Here is a 10,882-nt window from a genome sequence, read left to right on the forward strand (position 1 = left end):
GATTTGCGTGTGTGATATTATTGGTATTTGCGCCATTATTTAACACCGAAAAAAATCATGTCTTAAACCATTCGGCGCTTGAAATGGTTGCAATTTTTGCTGATAGGAGGAGGCATCACAGAGATCAGAGAGCGCATGGTTCAAGGGAGAGCATTTTTATCCACACATAACAGTTTATTTGGAATGCCAGAGGAACATATTATTCAAAAATATTGTTTGCGAAGCCATGTTATTTTTTATTTGCGGAGACAATAAAAAAGGAGTCACTAGTAGAAATCACACTCATTTATCAACAGTGCGTAGAAAATGTTCTATATTTTGACCTACGAATGAAATTTAGTATGTGCGTAAGTCCAAAAAAATCTGGATTTATCAAACGTGCGCAGGTGGTTCGTACGCACATCAGTAAATAATCCTTGATAAATCCCATGTGTTCTTAAGCACAGTGATGCTCGTGCGCGTTCATGGTCATTTGCATTCCGAAACGCCTCTAATGAACCATATATGGTGACAACACCTCCCTTTATAAATCATGTGGTTGTGCTTTTCCCCTCACTGCAATAATGGCAAAGAGAGCAAAAAGGAAGAACTTTACAGACAAAGAAATTGAGTTACTGGTGGACGAGGTTGAATCCAAATAACACATAGGCTGTTTGGTTCACTTATTGTGGGAGGAATGACTAAAAAAAAAAAAATCTGCATGGGAACATGTTACCAGTGTGGTTAATTCCATTGGGTATGAGGAGAGAACACTTTCAGAAATAAAAAAGTGGTTTGACATTAAATTATCAGCAAAAAAAAAAAGCGTCACAGAAATCAGTGCAACTGGAGGAGGACAGACAACGGCAGAACTTTCCACCGTGGACAGCCACATATAAGCAACATCATCGCGTGATCTTTGAAAACGCACTCCCGGCCAAATGGATGATTTGCCAAGTCTTCCAATAACGCAAGATAAGCCATTGCACTGAATACAGCATTTGACAGAGTTTACTTTTATAGGGGAAGACACCAATTTGACGACAAATCACAAAATAAATAAATAACTTTACCTATGGTTTGCTGTTACTATATTGATACAAATCATTTTTAACACCTGTTTGTGGATAATAAATACACACTTCTTTACACAATGGGAATGATCCTGTGTGGTAATGCTATTCTACCACTAGATTCTGTGCGCAAGCATGCTCCGAGGTGTGCGTATATTTACACACATTTCTACGTATAAGTGCAATTTGATAAATTTCACACTTTGCGTAAAACTGTTCCTACGCACACTTTACGCACACTTCTGTTCGTACACACGCTTGATAAATGTTTTAAAACTTCTTTAAAACCTTAATTTTTTTGCAGAAGTCTTCGTTAGCTGGGATTTCACACCTTGCATTTTCAGCTGAGATGCCCGATGGTGCTAAACTCAAGCACATCAGGCGTTAGTGGTTCACCTGCACCTGAGGACCATCAGCTCTGCTTTTTTGCAACTTTGAACTAATTTGCTCTGCTCTTAGTAGATTGCGTTGATCATTATGGAAATCAGCTGTTGCGCCTGTGTTATCTCATTCTTTTTGGTAAATACCAAGTAGATATTACCACTCCCATCTGAGCTTTTTTAGAATTGCACTGTCTAGCTATTTGACCGTTTAGTAAATCTGGCCCTAAAACTGTTGCACAGATGATCTATGGCGTAATTTTTTGGAGGAGGACAGGCTCTTTTAATTTTTACGGGGGCATTGCTAAATGGCCAATAACTGTTCATTTATACATGGATACAGGGAAATTACTCACATTGCATTTACAGCTCAGATGATTGGCTCAGCCAAACAGCCGAACAAATGCGATTGAGATAAAAGGGAACTAATAGGTTTCTTCAGGCATCATAGACCTCCTTGACAAGCGTGTATTTACACTCAATTATAAGGACTGTCCTTTTTATGAGAACAAGTAAAGATGCAATAATCTCTATTGCCACGCCACAGCGTTTTAATATTTAAAGTCATAACACTTAGACAGATATGTAATTTCAGAGCTGGCCTTTTCTATTGACTATCTCTGAGATACAGACATCTGACCTCACAAACACGATAGCTCAGAAAAGTCGCAGGATTAAATTAGCTTAAAACTAATTTCAATTACGTCAAATGAGGAATAGTTAATGTAGGATAACTGTATTGGAGTCTGTGTTCACTGCGTGTGTGAAATAGAGAATCTCTTTGGGTGACTTTTTAATGATTTATTGATTAAGTGAGCTGAAGCCTCTAAGTCTTTTTAGAACAGGCACACAAAGGCAAACAAGAAAATGTTTTTGTGTAAAAGTGAAACGACAGCTGAATTTGAAAATGTATTTATTATAAACAGAACCTAGAGAATTGTCAAACCATAGCACAAAAGCAATTGCCTTTATGCATGGAAATGAGCATTATAATGTGCTTTGGCATAGCAGAAATGGCTTATTTCGACTTTACACTTATCCATTTACAAATAATTTCATTTTTTTTCTGCTGTCGTTTTGTCCTTTTAAAGCTTCTGCACTTTGTATGCCTATTTTGTACAAAGCATCATTCTCCATTTACCATGCAATGATGTTTATGCATTAAAGTATGTATTATGTAATTAACACCATTTTCAAACCTCGTGGCATCATGATAATGCTTTTGCACAAATTGGCACATATAACATTTGACATAAAAATGACTTGGAAAAGCATATTGGAAGGTAAGACAATCAGGTGGTTTATGACATAATGGGCCCTATTTTAACGATCTGAAACGCAAGTGTCAAGCGCAAAGCGCATGTGACTTTGTGGGCGGATCTTGGGCGCTGTTGCTATTTTCCCGGCGGGAGAAATAACTCTTGCGCCAGGCGCAAATCTATAAGGGGTTGGTCTGAAGTAGGTTCATTATTCATAGGTGTGGTTTGGGTGTAACGTCAAATAAACCAATCAGAATGTCATCCAACATTCCCTTTAAACGCAAGTGTGCAAGTTCCATGGCGGGTTGCTATTATTATGACGGATTTACCAGGCGCACGCCAGGAGCGGTTCACAGCTAAGGAGAACGACGCTCTTGTAAGAGCAGTCAAAGACAGAGAAGTTGTTTTGTATGGGGATGGCTGAAACCCGCCCAAATCAGCGTCGGTTAAACAGGCGTGGGAGGAAATAGCCACAATTGTCTCATCAGCTGGTATCCCCAGGACGTTGCGCTGCAAGCGCTACAATGATGTCAGGAGACGGGGGAATCCCAAGTTTGCCAGCATAAATCGGGCACGCCATGTAACGGGAGGTGGATCTGCCTCTACACAGGACCTGACGCCAGCGGGGACATCGCTGCGTCCACCCTCACCACTGAAAGTGTTGAAGGGTTTGGGGGCTTTGAAATCGGACCCAAGAAACGCAAGCAAGGTCCAGACCCAAAGTACACTTACAAATCAAGTTCATAAACATTAAGGTTTTTTATGAAACATTTTAATTATTATTTACATAAAATAAACGTAATACAGCCACATAACAAACTTATGAAAATATTTTAATCGTTATTTGGATGAGAATTTTTTAACGCAGCCACACAATAAATAAAAACCACAATGCTCACCGCAATGATTTCCCTTATCTCATGTGTTAATATTTTTTTATTGTAACAATTTATGATTTGCAAAAATAACTGTTGCGTGTAGATTAGATAAGCAAAGTGTGTGCAGGTTGTGCACGCTATAATGGTCAAGCATGCGCCCTTAAAATAGTATAATGAACAACCTAGCACTGACTTTAGACCATTTTTTTTCTGGTCAGTGGCGCAATTGTTGGTTGAAACTGCAAAATAGCATCAGGGATGGTTTGCGCCGGAACACGCCTCCTTTTTTGCGCTGAACCACCCAGGGAGCGCAAGTTCATTCCCTAGTTTGCCGACGTGCGTCTGTTAAGGGGAAAACACGCTGTGCGCTGGTGCAAAATACGAATGATACATGCGTCACTGACAAAGTCAATTGCGCTGGGTGCATAGGGCCCATAGTAGTAGAAGTGTAATGCAACATACAGAAAACTGCAGCAATAATTTATAATAGTAAAACAGTGACAATGATAGTTTTTCTGCAAAATACACACCATTTGACTAAGGTCATGTTTATTTTAAAAATATATACAGCAGTCACAGGTGCACAATGAATCTTAGTATAGCCAAGGTTGATCCACTTTGATCCTTCATTTTACAGGAAAGGACGCATTTGAATGCTGGATTTGAAGGCAAATGAATGACCCTTCGATTGGGACAGCCTTTGTCGTGCCCCACTGATGTAAAAGCGGCCTCTGGAGGATGCATGCATGCTTTGAACTGGGATACAGCCTAGTGATAAGAAACAGTTACATGCTAAGAACTGCATCGTTGCTCTTAATGGTTACCGGTGTATATGTGACAGCAGTAAAAGATAACATGATAGCTGTTTAATATAAAGGGGTTGTGGTTAGCTGAAAAAGAAAGTCATGTACATCTGAGATGGAATGAGGGTAAATAAAAGAGAGAATTTTCATATTTTGGTAAACTAATTCTTTAACACAGCAAATGTAAAACACCTGAGGCCAGTCAGAGACATATTGTCATGTTAACAGCTGTGTTGTTGGCCTTGATGCTTACTTGCTGTATGAGAGCAATAAAAAACCTCACTGAAATGCATGTAAATAACATCACAGAAATCCCCCAGACTTTAAAGTTCAAACAAAGAAAAACTAAGAAAATAAAATTCTCCTTCTGCTAATTAAAACGGTTGTGGGCATTTCTCTTTATTTTCTCAATGCATGTTGCGGATAACACTCTAACCTGCATTAAGTGGAAGATAATCACTACAAATCACTTTATCTTAGCCAGTGAAGTGGAAACTCACACACAGAGCACAGGAGAAACTTCACAATGTGCAAAAATAATCCTAACGCTCTTCACAGTCATTATGCGAGTCCTGAAGGAGATCATCTGGCAGGCTTCTGAAGGTACAACTGCTGCTGACTGATACAATCATACGTCTGATGTCTGACAGGCACGTTTTCTACAAGGCAAATGATTGAGTCAAACAAGATGGGAATTTCATTAAATATGTAAAGATTCATGAACTAAAGAAGGAAAGACATATTCAGATTATACACGAAGACTGTTATCTGATCGTGTGCGTTTTAGTTACTGAAACTGTCTGGGGTTTGGCTCTCTCATCATGTTAATATAGCTGGAAACATCAGCCAATAAAAACCAAATAAAAAATGGTACGACCATTGCCGTAGATAAGGGTAAATTTGTATATTTTTGTATAAATCATTGCTAAGGTGAAACTGTATGCAGACGCAGCAAAAACATGCAAAGTTATGAAAGACTAGTGAAGAAACTGTGTGACAATTGTGTGAGGAGCTACTGTACTGTCTGAAGAAACTGCCGTGTGTTGCCATGGGAACAGAGTAACGTAGTAGTCTAATATATTACAAATATATAAATCTTTCATGAATCCACATCATGTGACAGTTAGCTAATGAATAATTCACTTTACAAGGGCTTCAATAAAATAGCATAATTCATTCATTTATTGTGTTAAGCAGGCTGGTTTTTAGAGTGGTTTTGACCACTTTTTAGCTGGTCAGACTGGAAACCCAGCTGGTCCCACCAGCTAAAACCAGGCTGGAAGCTTAATTTGCTTGTCTTAGCTGGTTAAAATAGCAGTGGTGGCGAAAATTCTAAATTTGTGTTCGGAGTGTCATTGCTCGTGTTTTCAAAATATATAATTCGGTAATTAGTTAAAACTACATGGGATTTATTTTTACTGTCTTTAAGAATTTGATTCAAATTAAAGTTAAAGAGCTCATAAAATGACTAGTAAGTGACAGTGACCTTTTCATTCTAGAGAGCATTTTATTAGACAGAAATTTCAACTAAAGGGGTTTATTTTGTCATAAATGGGGGAAAAAGGAGAAAAAAGGTGAGAGATCCATTATGCAGAAAATCTGGTCGTCTAATGTTTGACCAATCACGATCAAATATTTCAGAGAAGCATTTTAAAATTCTCATGTGAACCATGTGCATCACGTGTTTTGTCAAAATGTGCCTGCAAAACCGTTTATGATAAAAAGAGACGCTCACGTTCACAAAATACACGCAAGACACTCCCTTAACAGTAAACTCTGATTATGCATGAGATTATGCAGGTATCTGGCAAACGCGAGCGTCTCTTTTATCATAAACCCTTTAGACACATCTGCAGCAGGCACTTATTTTGACAAGACACGTGATGCACATAGGTTCACTAGACGCGCCGAATAAATATTTTGAAATTACAAACCACACACATGACGGCCTATATACATGTTGTGATCAACTTCACATCGAGCACCCTCGGAAAAAGAAGTCATCGGCCCCCACTGTTAAATAGCCTGACCAGATAAGACCAACTAAAAAAGTCCCTCTAAAACCATCCAGCTACACCAGCTAAAATCAGGATGGGTTAGGGGCCGATCACACAGAACACGTTTTTAATGGTTAACGTGAGGTGGACAGCACCGCCTTTATTTAAGTAAATTCAGAAAAGAGCAGTGCAGGGCTTTTTTATATTGCTAGGCAACCACCGAGGCAGCTGTCCTGTCAATCAAATGTTGAAGCGTGAGCGTTCTTTTGCAGTTAACAGTCATATTAGCAAAAACTTGCTCTGACCTTGATCGAGGGTGAGAGATGCACAAACACGCAGGAGACAGTAGCCTCTTTCAAACAGTAATTTCGGTCAAACGGAACCTGCGTCTTAAACAACAGTACTGTTTGCACATTACGCTTCACAGAGAGTGTGCTAACGACGTCGGTAAATAGATGGTAAGCGATTTTAAACAACTTCGGTAAAGAGATGTTGATGTTAACCTTAGGTGTGCTCGACTTTTAAGCAGCGAGTGTGTGGAAACGTCCGTAAACATGGTGGGGGTAAACGTCTCATCTGTATAAAAGCATTTTGATTGGCCCGAAGCTGTCAGCGTGGTCTGACGTTGTCCATTCTAAATGCTGATAATCTATATTTTTTGTTCACACATAGCGCTTACCGGTAAATGACTGGTAATCTTACAACCTCTCTTAATGGTAAATTGGCAGCACTGATTTTCCAGAAAGGTTCTGTTCACACATGACCTGTTAACTGCAATTTACCAGCAAAGACTATTTACCAGTACTAATGGGACTAATGAGTGACTGCAGTCTCCGGTTGTTCCAAGAAACTCTAAACTTCTGTTAGCACAACGAAAGGCCCGCCTCTCCCCTCATTCGATTGGACAATGGAAAAACGTGAATGAAGTCTGCCACTTTTTTGCTCACGGTACGTTCACACGGAGCGTAAGCGTTAACGCTTTCCATTCACTTTCAGTCTCACTGCCATTGCTTGCGGCAGAAGTTGAACATTTCTCAACTTTTCAAAGCAGGAATGTGTGCATCAGCCAGTCAGATTGCCTTATGCAAATAACCTAGGCAAAGCCAGCCAATTACATTTATGGAAGACCGAAGCATGTGTAGCGGCCACTGTGATTGGCTGTTGGCCACACTCCAGACAAGCCTTCCATCAAGCGTTAACGTTTTCGCCCTGTGTGAACGTACCGTCGGATCACTCCTGGAAAAACGCGTGGGATGGGAGGCGGACAAAACGTTAGGTGGGATGCTCGCATAACGCTCACTGCCCATAGAAAAACATTTTAATAAGTCGCCAGCCACTGCCATAAAGTGTTGCAGAATGTTAAAAGGCATATTTTTCAGCATACAAAACAAAGACTTTATCTGAAGCAAATATGAACACTTTTGAATGAATGATTATTCAAGTAAATAAACCAGCAAAGGCACTTAAATAGTTTCCAGGATGTTTAAAGTCAAAATACAAAGGCCTAACTATTTATAAATGTCACATTACAGTCAAACAACTGCAGATTAACTTCATACTTATTCAGGAGATTTGTGTTTCTTTTCCTTCAGGTCCAACAGATATGAAAGTGCTGCCTTGATTTCTTATTTGCACAAGCTTTTGTAATCTTTCAAGTTCAATACATTACTTTCATGTCATTACCACATTACTAAGCTAACTTTATAACATTTAATTTGGTTTTAATTTGGTTAATCACATCAGCTGTGTTTATTGTTCAGGCTCAGGCTTGTGGAAATCAGTTTTACAGTGAGTGTTTAACTGAGATCATCATTCGGTAATTAGTTAAAACTACATGGGATTTATTTTTACTGTCTTTAAGAATTTGATTCAAATTAAAGTTAAAGGGCTCATAAAATGGTTTGATGATACAAATAAACCCTATTTCCTATTGAAACACACATCGAAGGGCTTGTCCTTTTTGTTAAATAGCCAGGCTTTAGTTAATGTTACAGTAAATATTAAGACTTGCCATTGCTAGTAAGTGACAGTGACATTTTCATACGAAAGAGCATTTTTTGGACAGAAACGGGCTTTATATTTTCATAAATAGGGGAAAATGAGAAAAAGGTGAGAGATCCATTATGCAGAAAATTTGGTCATCTAATGTTATGACTTGACCAATCAGGATCAAATATTTCAGAGAGGCATTTTAAAATTCTCTGTTTTGACAATATGCAACATCCTGCTGTTTGTGAATTTGAATAAGCTTGCACACCGCTGCCTTCTTTCTGATCTAAAAAAGCACCACTGTGCCGAAATATCTCAAAATCAACCACCTGCATTCTGACACCACTATCTGGAGTATCTCCTATCGATAACAAGAGAGGCAATTCAGAGAAGATGAATGCAACATTTTCTCCTGGAATGATAAAGCACATCCTGGCTCTGAAACACGAGCAGCGATATCTACATGCATCTGCTGCGGTACTCCAAAGATATGACTCTAATATGATGCCATTTTACAGATTCAAGATAAATGATTGTGTGCTTATAATCTACATTTTCTCATTTTTCTATCTCTCTCTCATCTCTACGCTGCAGTGATTCAGTCTGTGAAACCTTCTGCTGTGATGAGGAAAGATAAGAATTAGAGGGAATGATGGGGAAGGTGACCCATTTAAATGAGACTGAACATTCTGGGTTTAAATGAAAGTTTGTATACTGAGTTTGGAACAGTTGCTGGCATTTAGAAAAGTCAACATGAGATGACGTTCATAATCCATTATGCTTGCATAATCGGATCGTTTCTAAATAAAACAGGATTTTATTGCCAATGAAAAGTGTTTCTTATATGACAGATGGTTGTAGGGAAGGAGCTAAAAATGTAAGAGAGATTTATAACATCATCTGCAAAGGACGTTTTAAAGGGGACATATCATGAAAATAAGACTTTTTCCATGTTTAAGTGCTATAATTGGGTCCCAGTGCTTCTATCAACCCAGTAATTTTGTTTTGGTAAACCATTCTCTGCAAGCATGTGAAAAAATAGGTCATTGAAATTTTGCTCCCCTGTGATGTCAGAAGGAAATAATACCGCCCCTTAAATCTGCACTATGCTGCCATTTAGTACAGAGATCAGCTCATTTGCATTTAAAAGGACACACCCAAAACGCCACATTTTTGCACACACCTACAAAGTTGCAATTTTAACATGCTATAATAAATCATCTATATAAAACTTCACATACTGTGGAGACATCAAATACTTATTTTACATCTTACACCTAAAAGCTGCTGTGTGCTTTCATAGTACTACCATTAGTAGAATTGCGCCCACTAGAGGGAAACGTAGTCGGCGATCCACTTTTTTCTGTTTAAAGGCTGGGTTTTACGGCTCGACAGCTTATAAAAACTTATTTCTGGGTTTTTTGGCTTGTTAGCTGTACATCTTGACGCACAGCAGCTTTTAGGCATTATTCTATTTTTGTTATAAGCCAGAAATGACAAGGAGGCGGCCTCTTGCAATACAAAGTCAATGGAGACGGTTGGATTGTTTTCCCCACCGGTGGGCGTGGTTTTTAAATTTGCATAACTGTGTCTGTCTCTATTCGTGAACAGCGGAGCTGCCAGCTTGATCAGCTGAACATAAGTGGCTGAACTTGAGCAAGTGACGAGACAGAGAAAGCAACGGTTAATGTACATTACAGACGGGAAGACGTCGAGCAGACAAAAAAAAACGGTAAAGCTGTCAAATGATTACTGCTACAGTTTTCTTGCATTTATCTGTTGATATATTGATATGTTGGTTTGACAAAAATCCTGGATTTTTATAGTGCATCACATCCATAAAACAATGGTGCCATGTCCGCCGAAAACAAAAGTTGGTTGTTAAAAATGTGTCGCAGCAATTGCCAATTCTGGAGGAACTTTACTGATGCTTGATTGTAACACCGTACGACAGTCAAAATGAGCCAAGTATCTGCAAGGTAGTCTTATGCAAATGTATTTTTGAATAAACATATTTCACTGCACTTGAGGTACTGGCATAAATAATGGATTCCAGCCCACATTCAACACACGCTGGCAATTAATCACCAATTGTATTTTTTTCAACCCCAACCTCCATATGCCGTGATGGATAACTCATGTTAGCCCCATCTATAGGCCATAAATCCACCTTATCAGCAAATTCACATCTACTTGTATTTTCCTTTACTGTCATGTTTACAAATTCAATATAAAGTCATGTTTGTTCTGCAGTTCCTCTTCGACAGATGTCGGCTGTGTTCACTGATGTTGATGCAATTATAGGCAAGCTGCTTGAAATGAAGAATTCAAACATGGTTCAGAAAAGCGATTTAGCACTTATGTGTACAAATCTCTGCGCTTGCCGAAGAGCCAACGCAGTGCTGAAATATCTCATCACTGAAATGGTGAAGATGAGAGAGTTGCTTAAAAAATACAAATGAATAATATTGTACTAAAATAAAATTAAATCAGTAATCAGTAAATAATCCATAAATCATTGTCC

General features: G+C 38.7%; 1 long non-coding RNA gene across 1 annotated transcript in view; it reads left to right on the top strand.

Moving 5' to 3' along the window:
• Positions 1 to 10,331, top strand: part of LOC141349777 (uncharacterized) — a 45,948-nt gene extending 35,617 nt beyond the window's left edge. The window contains exons 2-3 of the long non-coding RNA XR_012357806.1: positions 9,970 to 10,090; positions 10,185 to 10,331. This is a non-coding gene — a long non-coding RNA (uncharacterized lncRNA). The remainder of the gene's footprint in view (positions 1 to 9,969; positions 10,091 to 10,184) is intronic.
• The last annotated feature ends 551 nt before the right edge of the window (positions 10,332 to 10,882 follow it).

This window comes from Misgurnus anguillicaudatus, chromosome 15, assembly GCF_027580225.2.
Source record: "Misgurnus anguillicaudatus chromosome 15, ASM2758022v2, whole genome shotgun sequence".
NCBI classification, from domain to species: domain Eukaryota; kingdom Metazoa; phylum Chordata; class Actinopteri; order Cypriniformes; family Cobitidae; genus Misgurnus; species Misgurnus anguillicaudatus.